The 16,937-nt window shown below is 42.2% G+C and overlaps 1 long non-coding RNA gene across 1 annotated transcript in view; it reads right to left on the bottom strand.

Annotated features, from left to right (window-relative positions):
- The window catches only part of LOC138314108 (uncharacterized), a 125,671-nt gene extending 118,906 nt beyond the window's left edge, over positions 1-6,765 (bottom strand). The window contains exon 1 of the long non-coding RNA XR_011207332.1: positions 6,755-6,765. This is a non-coding gene — a long non-coding RNA (uncharacterized lncRNA). The remainder of the gene's footprint in view (positions 1-6,754) is intronic.
- Positions 6,766-16,937: the final 10,172 nt, after the last annotated feature.

Raw genomic sequence — 16,937 nt, 5'->3', positions numbered from 1 at the left:
TTGGTATGAGCTTTTGATTTTGTGTAAATATTTCTTGATGTTGTGGATTGAATACAAGGTTAAATGCGGGATTTTTGGGGTTGGATTTCAGTTGAGCAGCATACTGTAAGGATAATTTCTTTCGTCGATCGTCTAGAGATGGCTCATTAGCTTCCACATGGAGACTCTTCACAGGTGTTGTTCGAAAAGCTCCAAGTGCGAGACGCAGTCCCTGATTCTGTATAGGGTCAAGCATCTGTAGATAGGAGCTGCGAGTCGATCCATAGACAATAGAGCCGTAGTCAAGTTTTGATCTAATAAGTGCCCGATAGATACGTAGAAGCATTTCACGGTCTGCACCCCAATCAGAATGGGAAAGAACTCGTAGAATGTTCAGCGCCTTCGAGCACTTATCCTTCAGATGTTTGATATGTGGAACAAAGGACAGTTTCGAATCAAATATTAGTCCAAGAAATTTAGTTTGTTCAACTACTGGAATTTTAATTCCATTGAGTGTGAGGTCAGGATCATTGTGCGGTTTTCGTTTTTGACAGAAGTGCATACAGACAGATTTTGTAATTTGCCTAAACATTGTTGTAGTTGTCGTTCTATAGTGTGCATGTTTTTTTTTATCTGTAACAGATCAAGAAATCATCCACAAATAGAGACCCTTCCGTAGATTGGCCAAGACATTTAGTTATGCTGTTAATTTTTAATCCAAAAAGTGTGACGGACAGGATACCACCCTGAGGGACGCCCATCTCCTGTGTTTCTGTTTCTGAATAAGTTGAACCCGTTCGAACTTTGAAATGCCTGTCAGATATAAAATTTGAAATAAACTTTGGCAAATTACCACGTATACCGATATCATGGAGATCGTTCATGATTCCATATTGCCAAGTTGTGTCGTATGCCTTTTCAAGGTCAAAGAATAAGGCCACAAGATGTTCTTTCTTGGCAAATGCTTCTCGTATAAATGTTTCTAGTCTAACTAAGTGGTCTACCGTTCCCCTGCGGTTTCTAAAGCCGCTTTGCAAAGGACTTGAAATATTGTTTGATTCCAGAAACCAAACTAATCTAGTATTCATCATACGTTCTAGAGTTTTACAAATACAACTCGTCAATGAAATAGGACGATAGTTATTGGCATCAGTAGCATCTTTCCCGGGCTTCGGAAGGGGTATAATAGTAGATTCCTTCCAAGACTCGGGAATTTTGCCAGAAGAGTAAACTTGATTAAATATAGTTAAAAGACATTTTAGTGAAGAGTCTGGTAATTGTTTTAAAAACATATATGGAATTTCGTCTGGTCCAGCTGCCGAGTCCTTTGATTTCTCAAGGGACTCGAGCAATTCTGGTATCTCGAAAGGCCTATTGTAACTTTCACTATTGGAGGATTTAAAATTAAGACGTGTCTTTTCCCTTTTTTTTTTAATTTTTGAAATTTTTTGGAATGATTTTTGACGGATGAATTTTTAGCAAAATTTTTGGCAAAGGCGTCAGCTATTTCGGATTTTGAAGAAAATATTTTATTTTTGTTAATGAGGTGAGTAGTGGGGCGACCGTTATGCATCACGGTTGTCTTGAGGACTTTCAGTGAGCTAGGTGTAGATGGTGGTAAGTGATGACCATGATCAAGGCATACTTCTCCAATTATAGTCCAGCCTAAGCCAAGTTTTTGAGCAAATGGAGTACCCTTAAGACCTGTGCGCTGCTCTATGATATGGTGAGCCTCTGGTACGTCTCTACCAACGAGAAGGAGAATGGAGGCATCGTCATTTAAGGGTGGAATCTCTACATCAGCTAGATGATCGAAGTAGTTCTTAACTTCAGGGGTAGGTATTTCTTCCCTCGAACTAGGGATATATACACATTCAGTAATCGTAGGAAGAACAAGACTAAAACTACCATCAAGCGACGAAATGATAACATCTGTAGCTTTCTGTCCCTGCATATCAAGACCACCTGCACACGAGATAAGTTTGTAAGGAAACATGTCCCTGTCCGAAATGTCTAATATTTTGAACAAATCAGGGTGTCCTAATGTCCGATTACTCTGGTCATCCATGATTACATAAACTTGATGTTTTTCGTCCGGCTGTCCTGCTAAGTGAATATTAACTAAGACTGTCTTTGCGCAAGATCGCCCTGTAAAACCTTGTCCACATAACTTTGTACACCTTGTAGACACGCTGACCGTATTGTCCTCGGTTTCCGTTTTTTCTCGTAGTTCCTCCTTATGTAGTGCACCTGGATGTTTGTCGCTACTACAAACACTACACTGCAACTTTGCAGTACAGTTCTTGTTTCATGGATTGGACACAGAAGAGCTGATGATGTGTTTGCAGATGTGTTGTCTATCTGTGTTTTTCTGATTGTGACAGACGAAATCTGTTTTGTTCCCACAGGCTTATGACTGTTCTGTTTGTTGTAGGAAGTATTATTTGTAGTATCTAACCTACTAACAGATGCTGGGGTGCACACTAGACCTGGGTCATTCATCATGGTGCTCTGTTCTCTAATGAAGTCACAGAACTCTGTAAACGGGGGAAAGGAGACTGTATGACGCTTTTTGTACTTTGACGCTCTGCTAGTCCATGTGTTCTGAAGACTGTTCGGTAGTTTGTTTACAATTGGGAGTACCCCCATTGAAGAATTGAAGTAACTCAACAAGATTTCATACTTTGGATCCTCCATTACCGATTCTATCTCTGATAATATATCAGAAAGTTCATAAAGTTTCTTCATATCTTTTCCCACTCTGGAAATGTCTGGTGATACGTGTGCTGGCTGTTGATGTTCAAAGCTACCTGTGATATCCAATGAACGGCTAGCTGGTTCATGAAACTGGCGAGCTGTTTGATGAAGTTGTATGGAAGGTTCACGATTTGGTTCAGAGAATGTATGATATTTGTGCTGATCATAAGATTCATGAGTAGCATTATTCTGTTCAGGATGAGTAGAATTGACTTGTCCCTTAGGCATAGTGTAGCCCTGTGTCGACAACAGAGTTTGTTCATGTTCAGGTGTATGGTAACTATAGGCTGGTTCGTGTAGCACAGGTTGAACCTACCATAATTTCTACTTTGAGGGATTTCAGTATAATAGTTATCTGGTTTGTTGGACATAAGTCTATCGGATTCATGATGTGATAGATGAACTGGTTCACAAATCTGTTCATGGGAAAATGACTGAACAAGTTCTCCCTGCTTCGATTTGTATGTGTGATGTTCGGGTTGACTAGGACGTGCTAGCTCAGTATTTTGAAGTGATTCCTGAGTCAAATAATTATCTTGTTCAGTAGTGTGAACTAGTTCAGGTCCATGACATTCAGGTTCATGATGGTCTGATCTGGCATGATCCGGTGAAGGACTTCTGGTGTTCTGATCTAAGACATATTCTTTACTCCTCTTAGACTTATAATTAGTTGATTCAATGTCTGTTGGAAAGTCTGAGTCGTAGGCTTGAAATTCAGCTTCTGCTTTGATAACATTTTTTCCCTTTTCTAATAAATCAAGATCTGCATCGATTTCAGACCTTTTACGTTCATTTTCAGCACGTAATATTGCATTATCTTCATTGAGTCTAGTCCTTTCTTTCTATAATTCATTTTCACGTCGTTCAAACTCTTGCTCTTGCTGCTACAGCCTTAGCTCGTATCTGTATTAGATCTGCTGACCTACTAGATCTATAGGATTGTTTACTACTAGTACTCCTTGCTGACCACTTACTGTCGTTTGGATCCCGAGCAGAAACATGTGTTGACCCTTCATGGTCGGGGTGAGCTACTAAGCTCGATGGCTCGAACAAATCCGACATGGTTTATATGCTCATAGCTAACGAAATGCTCCTTTACTGTACAGCGACGAAATTATGACACGAGACCTGGTCTTGTTATGATGAAATTTAATGCTGACAAATCAAGTAAGGCTGAAATACAGAAACAAAATCTGTATCAGCAACGATATCATGATATTAACATAATCTTTAGAATTACACAATTAATAGCTATTAGATCTATTAAACATTACATGTACATACATATGCATCATATAATACCAATATATCTTTAGAATCAACCTAATGTTATCTAAACTTACATCATATGGGGCTATGCACGTTAACCGTGGTCGTCCATGTTTCGGATCGTTGTATCAACGTTTTACAAAAGAGTGAACACAAGGGAGATCACTCTGAAGAATAATTATAAAATACAAGCAATGGAAGTAACTCTGAGCAACTATCCTATCCTGTCATATTTTTTTATACTCACGAATCAATATAAGCTTTTAATGTTATTCGTCATCAAAAGTTATAAACATTTTGAGAATTACCTCAATTATTACATGGCATGACTGACCGTACAACGGACCCTGATTGACGTCCTTTCCGAAGGACAGACTGAGTATATAATCCCTACCATGAATTTCTAAAATACCCGAGATTAGACAACCAGTCACGACATCAATACCACCACCACCACCACCACCACCACCACCACCATACCCATTAACACCACCACCACCACAACACCCATCAACACCACCACCACCACCACCACACCCACAACACCCACCACCACCACCACACTGTACACTGTTGTAGTTCTTGTTTGGGGAAAAATGATCAACGTCTCCGTTATGTTCCTCCATTTTTATTACGTTCTAATTATACATCAATACATCTGGCGGCCATCTTGTTTTTCCTATCAGCCTCAAAATCTGTATGGCACAAATAGGGACCAAGGGTAACCTCCATGTGAAGTTTGAACAAAATTCCTTCAGTAGTTCTCAAGAAATATCGATAACAAACTTCAACTGCCAAAATCAAAGATGGCTGCCTGGCGGCCATCTTGTTTTTCCGATCAGCCTCAAAATCTGTATGGCACAACTTGGGACCAAGGGTAACCTTCATGTGAAGTTTGAACAAAATCTCTTCAGTAGTTCTCAAAAAATATCGATAACAAACTTCAACTGCCAAAATCAAAGATGGCTGCCTGGCGGCCATCTTGTTTTTCCGATCAGCCTCAAAATCTGTTTGGCACAAATATGGACCAAGGGGACCCTCCATGTGAAGTTTGAACAAAATCCCTGCAGCAGTTTTTAAGAAATAGTGATAACAAGCATTGTTTACGGACAGACGACGGACGGCGGACGACGGACCACGGACGCAGGGCGATTTGAATAGCCCACCATCTAATGATGGTGGGCTAAAAATTTGAGCATGTTTCAACTAAACAATCACTGAAAATCTGTATGGTATTTTATCAAACTAGAAAGCACCATTGGAATGCAGAACTTAACCTCAGTGTGTTTATAGTAATATACCATGCTTAAACAGTAATAAATGACATCATAGTTATCAAACTATATAAATTATCAAAACATACATGTATAGAGAACCATATTGCTACAAAATAACATAAACCAATAACCCGTAAAAACAACTTGAAACTTTATACTTAAAGAGTCTTTTATAATTGACATTGATTAGCTCATTTGTCATATGAAATCATATTGTTGGATGGGGTCGAGCTATAATATTTTCTAAGCACTTGGAAGGCAAACTACGCTTGTGTAGCCATTTTGCGTTTTGTGCAGGTTCTCCAACTAGTTGCACAAGATATTGCAGACCATCCATTGTATGTCTCTGGGCTAGAATGCGTTTCACTTTCACTTTGACTATAGTGTCAGGAAGAGGGAGATCATTAGGATCCACATGATCCGAGTCGCAGAATCTGGCTGGTTTTCGTAGTACTCGTTTGGGACGAGTAGATACAGGTGTCGGATTTTTATTTGCTGGTGAACTAGAATCACTGGCAGATGAACTACCTGAATCAATTGATGATGCAGGAAAATTGTCAACCGTATCACGATTTTGGTGAACATGTATGTCTGTCTGGGCAGATATATGTCGAAATGTCCTATTCGTAGCTGTACGAAAGAAATTTGCAGGTGATGGACAACGGATATGAGCCGGTTTAAGGCGATCAATATGGATAGGATGAGGGAATTGCCTCTTACATTCAGGATCCTGTAGGTTCACCATATGATCACTCACTATATCCATAACAACATATGGTCCTGAGCAGGGTTGGGGTAATTAAAAATGTAATTGTAATTAATTGCAATTAATTACATTTTTTCAAGTAATTGAAAGTAATTAGTAATTAAGAAATATTTCAATAACATGTAATTGTAATTGTAATTAATTACATTCTAAAAATGTGTAATTAACAATTACATTTCAATTACTTTTCAATTACATATACATATATATTTACTAATGTCTAATACTAAGATGTAAGACATGTATTTGGCTAGATAGAAATTTAAACAGGTAACATATGTGAGGCAGTGACCATAGTAGACAAGTACACTTGTATCTGTTTTACCTGTAGTTTACCCCTCCGGCAATATACAGGTGTGAGGTGTGAACACATCGCCTGTGATTACAACTCACAAAGGTCTTGCTTATATAACACCTGTTGATCACCTAATTAGCATATCTAATGAAGGCAAAAATATAGATGATAGCTCAGATTAGTCTTCAACCGCCCCCTGCCAAGAAAATTAAAACAGAAGACTTTTTCAGTTTTCTTTCCACTACACCCTCACGAAAGAGACACAACTCAGGCCTTAAATCCAATGAAGTAGACATCTACACGGGTACATTGGTGAATATTGCACAGAGAAATGTTGTGACCCATTAAAGTTCTGGAAAGATAATTCTTGCAGATTTCCAAATTTGTCTATTATAGCTAGCAAGTACTTACATGTAGCTATACCAGCCACTTCAGCTCCAGTAGAGAGATTGTTTAGTGTTGCTGGCAAAGTATATCGACCAGACAGAAACAAACTGTCTGATGATAATTTTCGAACTAAGTCTCTGATGATAAAATACAATTCGGTACCAGGTATTCATATTTTTGAATTGCATTTTATCATCATCAGTGTATGAAAAGTTTTAAATGTATATTTTTATTGAACCTATTTTTATTGGACCTAGGTCCAATAAAAATGTATGGGTAAAACTAATACACCCTACCAATACTCAATTGTAACTTGCGGTTTATGTGAAGCACGTGTTCTATCAAAATTTACTGATAGTGACATATATATGTATAAATGCTTCATTATATGACTATACAATTGTGTACAAGTTATTAAAAATAAATATATTAAGAAAATGTAATGTGTAATTGTAATTAATTACTTTTTGAATGTAATTGTAATTGTAATTAATTACATTTACAAAACTGAGTAATTGTAATTGTAATTGGGTTTTGAACAAGTAATTGTAATTAATTACATTGCAATGTAATTGACCCCAACCCTGGTCCTGAGTAATTGTCCTTAAGCTTTCCTCCTGGACCAGTTGCTTCATGTGTCATAAAGACATAGTCATCTTTATGGAGTTGGAGGTTAGACCGGCCTTTGTTTAAACGTTCTATCATCTTTGCATTAACCTTATCAAATCGTTCCTTGATCATTGTCCGTGTCAATTACATGGCACTATGTTTTGACCACAGGTAGGTTGTAACGTCTCCTGGGATATTGTCGTCTATAGAGGCTATCTGGGTAAGCGGAAATCTGGGTCGGAACCCATAAATAACTTCAAACGGCGAGTATCCTGTTGTGGAATGCTGGGAGTTGTTGATAGCAAACAGAACACTTGGAAGAACAGAGTCCCAGTTAGTACAGGTAGTGTTCATGTATGGATTTAGCTTGTTGGCCAGAGTTGCATGAGAGCGTTCACATGCGCCGAGACAATGGTGGACGAAACTTGGTGTGAATTGCTGAGGAACATCCAGCATTTTGCAGAGTTCCTGTGTCACTTTTTCTGTGAATTCTGTGCCTTGGTCGGAAATAAGCGTATCACAAATACCATATTGAGTCATAAGTTGGAAGAGGGCCTCTGATACAGTGCATGCATCCTTGTTATGCAATGGTAAGGTAAATAAGAACCTAGAGAACATGTCCAGGGCCGTGAATATATACTTGTTTCCATGTTCAGTGCATGGCAACGGGCCATAGAGATCAACTTCCCATACCGAAAATGGGCGATCAGGTGTTGGATAAGAAGTGATCTTGTTTTTCCGTAGTGCTTGGTAATCTTACGTTTTGACACCTAGGACATGACTTAAGGTTGTATTCTTCTGAGGTTTCAGTCCCGTTGAAGTCTCGTTTCGACATAGATCAAAGAAGTTATGAGATTTTCAAATAAAATTTATCAATATCTGTAGGAAGTTACCAGTTGCAAATTTTGTCAAAAAATTACATTTCTAGTTTTAGTAGATTTTTTTATATGGGGATTTTAAGAAATGGCCCATTTGGCGGCCATTTTGAAATTGTGTCTTTTTTCGCTTTGAGTAGAGCCACAGTTTTACCATTTTTTACTGAAATTGTTTTTACTTAAATCATCACTGCGCCAGTATTTTTAGCTGTATCGAGGTAATTTTTGCTGTAAATCTTTACTGGGTTCGTGGTAATTAATCCAAACATCCATACATATCAAACACTTCATTCAGAAATTATGGCTTTAATCTATTGTGTATATGGTCAAAACGGCAAAATTCCCATAAAATCCAATATTTTGTCAATTAGGTATCTTTGAGTGACAATAGCTCAAAAAAGAGCACACGGACATATGTTTTTTCTTCTATTTTCTTTTATGGCATGAACTCCTATTTCCAAAAATCTATATGAGAAAAAAAGTTTAATACAAGAAAATTTTGACTTCTCAGAGGAGTACATCCTTAATAGTCAGCAATCACTGTTGCCATTTTAGGAAAGAAGTAATAGTGTTGTATTCTCTCCATAGTGTCCGTTATTCCTCCGTGGGACCCTAATGCAGAGTCATGGAACAGGGGAAGAATGATCGCAATGAATGGTTCTGGTAACACAAGCTGATAAGGACTTGTAGATAGAACAGTTCGAGGTGAACCTTTCCTTAAGTGAAATAGCAAGTCATTTATCACAACATAGTCACTTTGTTGCAGTAGAATCTTTCGTGCCTCACGTTGAGATGATGGCAAAGTGCCTGTTGTTAGATAGTTAATAATTACATGATACTCCTTCCTCTGATAAGTCTGAATTTCCTCCTGTGACAAATTCAGGTGGTAGAGAATTGTTGCAATGTCCTCGGAATCTTCGTCTTGCTGCGTAGATGATTCTGAATCGTTGGGAAGAATGCCAGGTAATAGAGAGTCGGATTCAGACATGTTGACGCGAGAACTTGCTATATTGACAAAATCCAATTCAGTTTCACTGTCATCATAATCACAAACATTTGAGTCTATATCTGTTGTGATCTGGAATCGATCTGAATTGCAATTGTTTGAGTCTATATCTGTAGTTACCTGGAACCGATCTGTATTGTTGTAGTCAAGAGTAGTGTCAGCATTGTACATGTTTAGATCATTTAACTGTTCATCTGTACACGTAGTGTCCATACCACTGGTTGTAGTCTCTGTGTCTTTGTCATACACTGGATCACTGCGTTTGTTTAAAGACAGTTCATGAGAAGTTACAGGTACAGGCACATGCTTCCCAACTCTGTTGTTATGTTTATGCAGACGAGGGGCCAGAGTAAGAAATTTAAGGTGACCAATAGGTCCCTGGTCCTTGTCCTCAGTGTCAGCATCATACAAGTCAGCGTCAAGATCATGAAAGGTGTGAATGAGGTTGGCCTGTGGATGAATGACCTCAACCACTTTGTTTTAAGGCGAGAGAAATCGAACCTCGGACGGTTTCTCCTCGGTATATGGAAAGTGAAGGTCCTCCTCTTCGGGACTAGAATTCATCACATCCGGAAAATTGTCCTGACGGGACAGTGCATCTGCGACAGCCATTTCCTTTGCTGGTTTGTAACAGATGTCAAAGGAGAACTGTTGAAGGATGGCTATCCATCTTTCGTAGATAGCGCCATGAAGCTGTTTCTGAAACAGGGCTCGTAAAGCTTGATGGTCACATTCAATGACGAAGTGCTTTCCCCTTAGATATGGAGAACAGTCTAAAACACTTGTCACCATTCCAAGAAGTTCGAGCTTGGTAGGTCCATAGGATGTCTGTCCTTTATTTAGTCCTTTTGATCCAAAACGAAGAACATGAGGTTTCCCATCCTCATGAATTTGATACAAGGTGTATCCGATGCCTTTAGAACTGGTCTCTACTGCGAGACGGAAATCTAAGTCAAAGCGCGGAAATGACAAAACATCTGAATTGCCAAGCAACTGCTTGAGCTTGTGAAAGCTCAAGTCACAATCACTACTCCAACGAAATGGCACACCTTTTTGAGTAATAGATGCATAGGTTGAGTCACTGCACTGTAGTTTGGTATGTATTTCCGGAACTAGTTGAACATTCCGAGCACGCGTTGAAGCTGTTTCCTGTCCTTGGGGACATGATGCTCTGTAAGTAGGTCTATACGTACGGTTTTGAGGTGGTTTAATACCCGCTTTAGAAACCTCATGGCCTAAGAAAATACAAGAGTCTTTAGTAAAAAGGGCCAAGTTTCAAACCTGCATGTTGAAGCCTACTTAATACTTCTGACAAATCTGCCATATGTTGTTCAAATGTGTCTGATATAATACACACATCATCTAAGTAACAAAGTACAGATACAAAAGTCAAACCCTTCATAATTTTGTCCATAAGAAGTTGAAATGAATTAGGTGATGTACACAAACCCATAGGCAACCTCAAAAACTTAAAGGTGCCATAACAAGTATTGAATGCGGTGTATTTTGTTGATTGGTCATCGATGGCCATTTGAAAGAACCCAGAACTTAAATCAAGCAAGGAGATGAAATTTGGCGTACGGTTGGCAAATGATTCTGTCAAGTCCTGCAAGTCAGGAATAGTATATTTAAAGTCGGATGTCTGACTATTCAAATACCGAAAATCGCAACAGAATCTGTAAGATGATAAACTTTGCTGCCTTGTGATCTCCTCACCTGCTTTAAGTCTTGGCTTATTACGTTTGGTGACTAGTACAATAGGACTAGATATAGGGATTTCCTCAGTTTCAGACACTGGTTTGATAATACCCTGTCGTAAAAGCTCATCAAGCTGATGCCGAAGCACAGTTTTCTTATCACTAGGTAAACGATAAGGTTTCTGATGCTTGGGTACAAAATTTGGTTTCAAATGGATTCTATGCTTCACCATCTCGGTGTAACCTAGATCAGGATTCTCAGGAGTGACAAAAACATCTTTGTATTGGTACAAACATTTTTGTAGTTCAAGTGTCTGTTCATTTGTCAAATTTGATCGACTTTCAAAATCAAAATTTGATGCAAAAGTTTGAAAATCATCAGACATGTCATGCTCATTGTGACTATTATTATCACTGACATTAGATAACTGTACATTAGAACAAGACAAAGGAACAATTTCTGTAAGATTGTCACATAACTGACAAGATGACAATATAATACCTTTCTGGATATAAACAACACTATTTCCAGGATTAAGTATTTTGATAGGAGTCAACCGATCAACATCACATGTAACAAGAGATTTGGCTACTAAAACACCTTTGTTCATAACATCAAAATGTCCAATGTTGACACCTTGTGTACCAATGGGCACTACATCTGGAAATTTACCCATAACTATACACTCTGAGTTAGGTTCAACTTGTACAGAAGACACACATCTGACTTTGACACTTTTCTTTACATCAGGAAAAAATTGTTGTTTTGAAAAATCTAGAATAATACCATGATCTTTCATATATTGTGCACCTAGAATCAATGGGTGTGAAGTTTCCTGCATGATATACACAAAAATATCAAAATATTTCATAGTACTAGATTTGTAACCTAGTTTCAATGTAGCTGTACCAATAATATCTACAGTACTGTTGTTAGCAAGTGTTACACTACTATCTGTAGGCTGAAAATCTGAAAGACTTGCCAAAAATTTGTCAAAAAATGATTTTGAGACAATATTTATACTGCTACCTGAATCTAGTAATCCTGTAATGTTTTGAGAACAAACAGAAAAAGTTTGATACATAAAATGGTGATTTGTACATTTGTTTACATGGTCATCAATACAATTGTTATTTTTATCATCATTACAATCATGTTCATTGGAATCAATCATTGTACCATCATCATAGTCAGCATTTATATAACTTTCTGATATTTGGCCTGAAAGGTGGCCTACGCTTTCAGGCCTTGCCCGTTTAACGTCGGACAAGAGGGAGCTGTGTGTCCTGGGCGCGAACACAGTTGGCAGTGTGGGTCAGACATTGCCTCGGGGCAACGTAAACAGTTTTTGGCTTTGTGACCCCACTGCTTACACATCTGACACTTAGAATTAGGGAGTTTATGTCCTTCACCACTCCAATTACAAGCATGTTTTATGTGTCCTTGACCTCCGCAATGGAAACACGTTCGCGACGTTGAGTTCGAATCCTGTTGGGAACTGCGATATGTTCGAGTATCCACGAATGTTTCCGGACGCTGCATGGTCTCTTTCACTTCCAAATTGTCTAATCGTTTGGAAATATCCTCCAGTTTCGTTAAGAGCTGTGTCATAGGGTTTTCCGTATTTGGGCGAGATACAGCTGCGGCGGCCATATGACTAGGGGACTGTTGACGGTAACCATGAGCTTCACCGATTCTGGCAGAATGTAAAGCATCCAGTAATGTTGTCGCTTTACCCGCACGGACAAAAAAGGCAAGCTGTGGGGGTAGACCCTCAGTGAATTTTAATGCAATGTCCTTGTCTGACTTTCCAAGACGCTTCCCCTTCTGGAGTACTGTTGAATGGAATTCCTCCAGTGGCTGTTCTGGGCGTAGTAGCATATGTCGGAAGGCAGCTTCTTCAGCTACTAAAGCTGGATTTGTGTCGGAGCAAAATTCTTCCCTAAACAGGGCTTGCACATTGAAGAAACTGGATCTTGAAAAGGGTGAAAGAGTTCCAAACCAAACTAATGCTGGGCCTGTCAAGTGCAGATTGAACGCAGCCACAGCCTGTGGGCTCGCCGAATCTATCTGCGATAGTGTCAGATAGGATTGGAACTCTGTCAGAAATTTATCACCGTCTTCAGACATCATCCCAGATTTTTTTTCAATGTTTTTTTCAGGTAATTACGCTGGGGCTTGTATAATAATCGGTTGCCTATCCATAACACCGTGGGGTTGAGATTGGGATTGGGCAGGTTGATTGTTCTGTACTAATGGTATCATGGAGGGTTGGGGTGGCCACATGTTTCCCGCCATATTTGCTATGATTTCTGGCGTGGCGGGTTGTAAATTTAGTGAAGGGTCCATCATGAACTCATGTTCGTTACTGGTTGCTAATTGAAAAGTCTCATCCATAATTCATAGATTTACAAAGTTCACCTTGATGTTGGGATCGTTTTGAAATTCTCCACCATGTTGTAGTTCTTGTTTTGGGAAAAATGATCAACGTCTCCGTTATGTTCCTCCATTTTTATTACGTTCTAATTATACATCAATACATCACTTCCGGTAAGAATCTCCGGATTCTGGTATAAACTAAAAGTGAAAATGGACAATTTCGGAATTAGCTTATCACCCCTTAGACCATAAGTATGATCTTTACATATGTATAACAACACCCACAACACCCATCTACACCATCACCATCACCACCAACACACCCATCAACACCACCACCACCACATTCACCACCACTACCACATTCACCACCACCACCACCACCACCACCACATTCACCGCCACCACCACTACATTCACCACCACCACCACCACCACCACCACCACCCACCACCACCACCACCACCACCACCACCACCACCACCACACCACCACCACCACCACCACCACCACCACCACCACCACACCACCACCACCACACCACCACCACCACACACACAACACCACCACCACACACACCCATCAACAACCACCACAACACCACAACAACCACCAACACCACCACCACCACACCCATCAACACCACCACCACCACCACACAACACACACACCACCACCACACACCACCACACCATCAAACACACCACCAACACACCATCACACCACCACCACACACACCCTCAACACCACCACACACCATCCATCAACACCACCACCACCACCACACCCATCAACACCACCACAACACCCATCAACACCACCACAACACCCATCAACAACACCACCACCACACCCATCAACACCACCACCACAACACCCATCAACACCACCACCACACCCATCAACACCACCACCACACCACCCATCAACACCACCACCACACACCCATCAACACCACCACACCACACCCATCAACACCACCACCACCACACCCATCAACACCACCACCACACCCATCAACACCACCACCACCACCACACCCATCAACACCACCACCACCCATCAACACACACCACACACCCATCAACACCACCACCACACCCATCACACACACCACCACCAACACCCATCAACACCACCACCCACCCATCACCACCACCCACCACCACCCCCATCATCAACACCACCACCACACCCATCAACACCACCACCACCACACCCATCAACACCACCACCACCCATCAACCCACCACCACCACACCCACACACCACCACACACCATCAACACCCACCACAACACCCATCAACACCACCACAACACCCATCAACACACCACCACACCCATCAACACCACCACCCACACCCCATCAACACCACCACCACCACACACCCATCAACAACACCACCACAACACCATCAACAACACCACCACCACACCCATCAACACACCACCACCACCACACCCATCAACACCACCACCCACCACACACCCATCAACACACCACCACAACACCCATCAACACCACCACCACCACCAACACCCATCAACACCACCACCACACCCATCAACACCACCACCACACCCATCAACACCACCACCACACACCACCACCACACACCATCAACACCACCACCACACACACCCATCAACACCACCACCACACACACCCATCAACACCACCACCACACACCCATCAACACCACCACCACACCCATCAACACCACCACCACCACACCCATCAACACCACCACCACACCCATCAACAACCACCACCACACCCATCAACACCATCCACCACCACACCACAACACCACCACCACAACACCATCAACACCACCACCACACCCATCAACACCACCACCACACACCATCAACCACCACCACACACCACACCAACACCCATCAACACACCACCACACACCCCAACACCACCACCACCACCCCATCAACACCACCACCACACACACCCATCAACACCACCACCACCACACCCATCAACACCACCACCACACACCCATCAACAACACCACACCACCACACCCATCAACACCACCACACACCCATCAACACCACCACCACACACCCATCAACACCACCACCACACACCCATCAACACACCACCACCACACCCATCAACACACACCACCACACCCATCAACACCACCACCACACACCATCAACAACACCACCACACCCATCAACAACACCACCACCACACCCATCAACACCACCACCACCACACCCATCAACACCACCACCACACCCATCAACACCACCACCACACCCATCAACACCACCACCACCACACCCATCAACACCACCACCACACCCATCAACAACACCACCACACACCCATCAACACCACCACAACACCCATCAACAACACCACACACCACACCCATCAACACCACCACCACCCCATCAACACCACCACCACACACCACCACACACCCATCAACACCACCACCACACACCCATCAACACCACCACCACACACCCATCAACACCACCACCACACCCATCAACACCACCACCACACCCATCAACACCACCACCACACACCCATCAACACCACCACCACACACACCCATCAATCAACACCACCACCACACCCATCAACACACCACCACCACACCCATCAACACCACCACCACACACCATCAACACCACCACCACCACACCCATCAACACCACCACCACACCCATCAACACCACCACACACACCCATCAACACCACCACCACACAATACCATCAACACCACCACCACCACACCCATCAACACCACCACACCACACCCACAACACACACCACCACCACCACCACCACACCCATCAACAACACCACCACACACACCCATCAACACCACCACCACACACCATCAACAACACCACCACCACACACCAACATCAACACCACCACACACACCCATCAACACCACCACCACACCCATCACAACACCACACACACCATCAACAACACCACACCAACCCATCAACAACACCACACACACCCATCAACACCACCACCACACCACACCCATCAACACCACCACCACAACACCCATCAACAACACACACAACACCCATCAACACCACCACCACACCCATCAACACCAACACCACCACACACCATCAACACCACCACCACCACACACATCATCAACACCACCACCACACCCATCAACACCACCACCACACACCCATCAACACCACCACCACCACACCCATCAACACCACCACAACACCCATCAACAACACCACCACCACACACCCATCAACACCACCCACCACCACACCCATCAACACCCCACCACCACCACCACACCATCATCAACACCACCACCACCACACCCATCAACAACCACACACCACCACCACCCATCAACACCACCACCACACACCCATCAACCACCCACCACACCCATCAACACCACCACCACACACCCATCAACACCACCACCACACACCCATCAACATCCACCACACACACCCATCAACACCACCACACACCCATCAACACCACCACCACACCACAACACCCATCAACACCACCATCAACACCATCCACACACCACCACCCATCAACACCACCACCACCACCCACACAACCACAACACACACACCAACACCAAAACACCA

This window comes from Argopecten irradians, chromosome 2, assembly GCF_041381155.1.
Source record: "Argopecten irradians isolate NY chromosome 2, Ai_NY, whole genome shotgun sequence".
Taxonomy (NCBI): domain Eukaryota; kingdom Metazoa; phylum Mollusca; class Bivalvia; order Pectinida; family Pectinidae; genus Argopecten; species Argopecten irradians.
The sequence above is the reverse complement of the archived record's forward strand: the minus strand, read 5'-3'. Positions and strand labels throughout refer to the sequence as shown.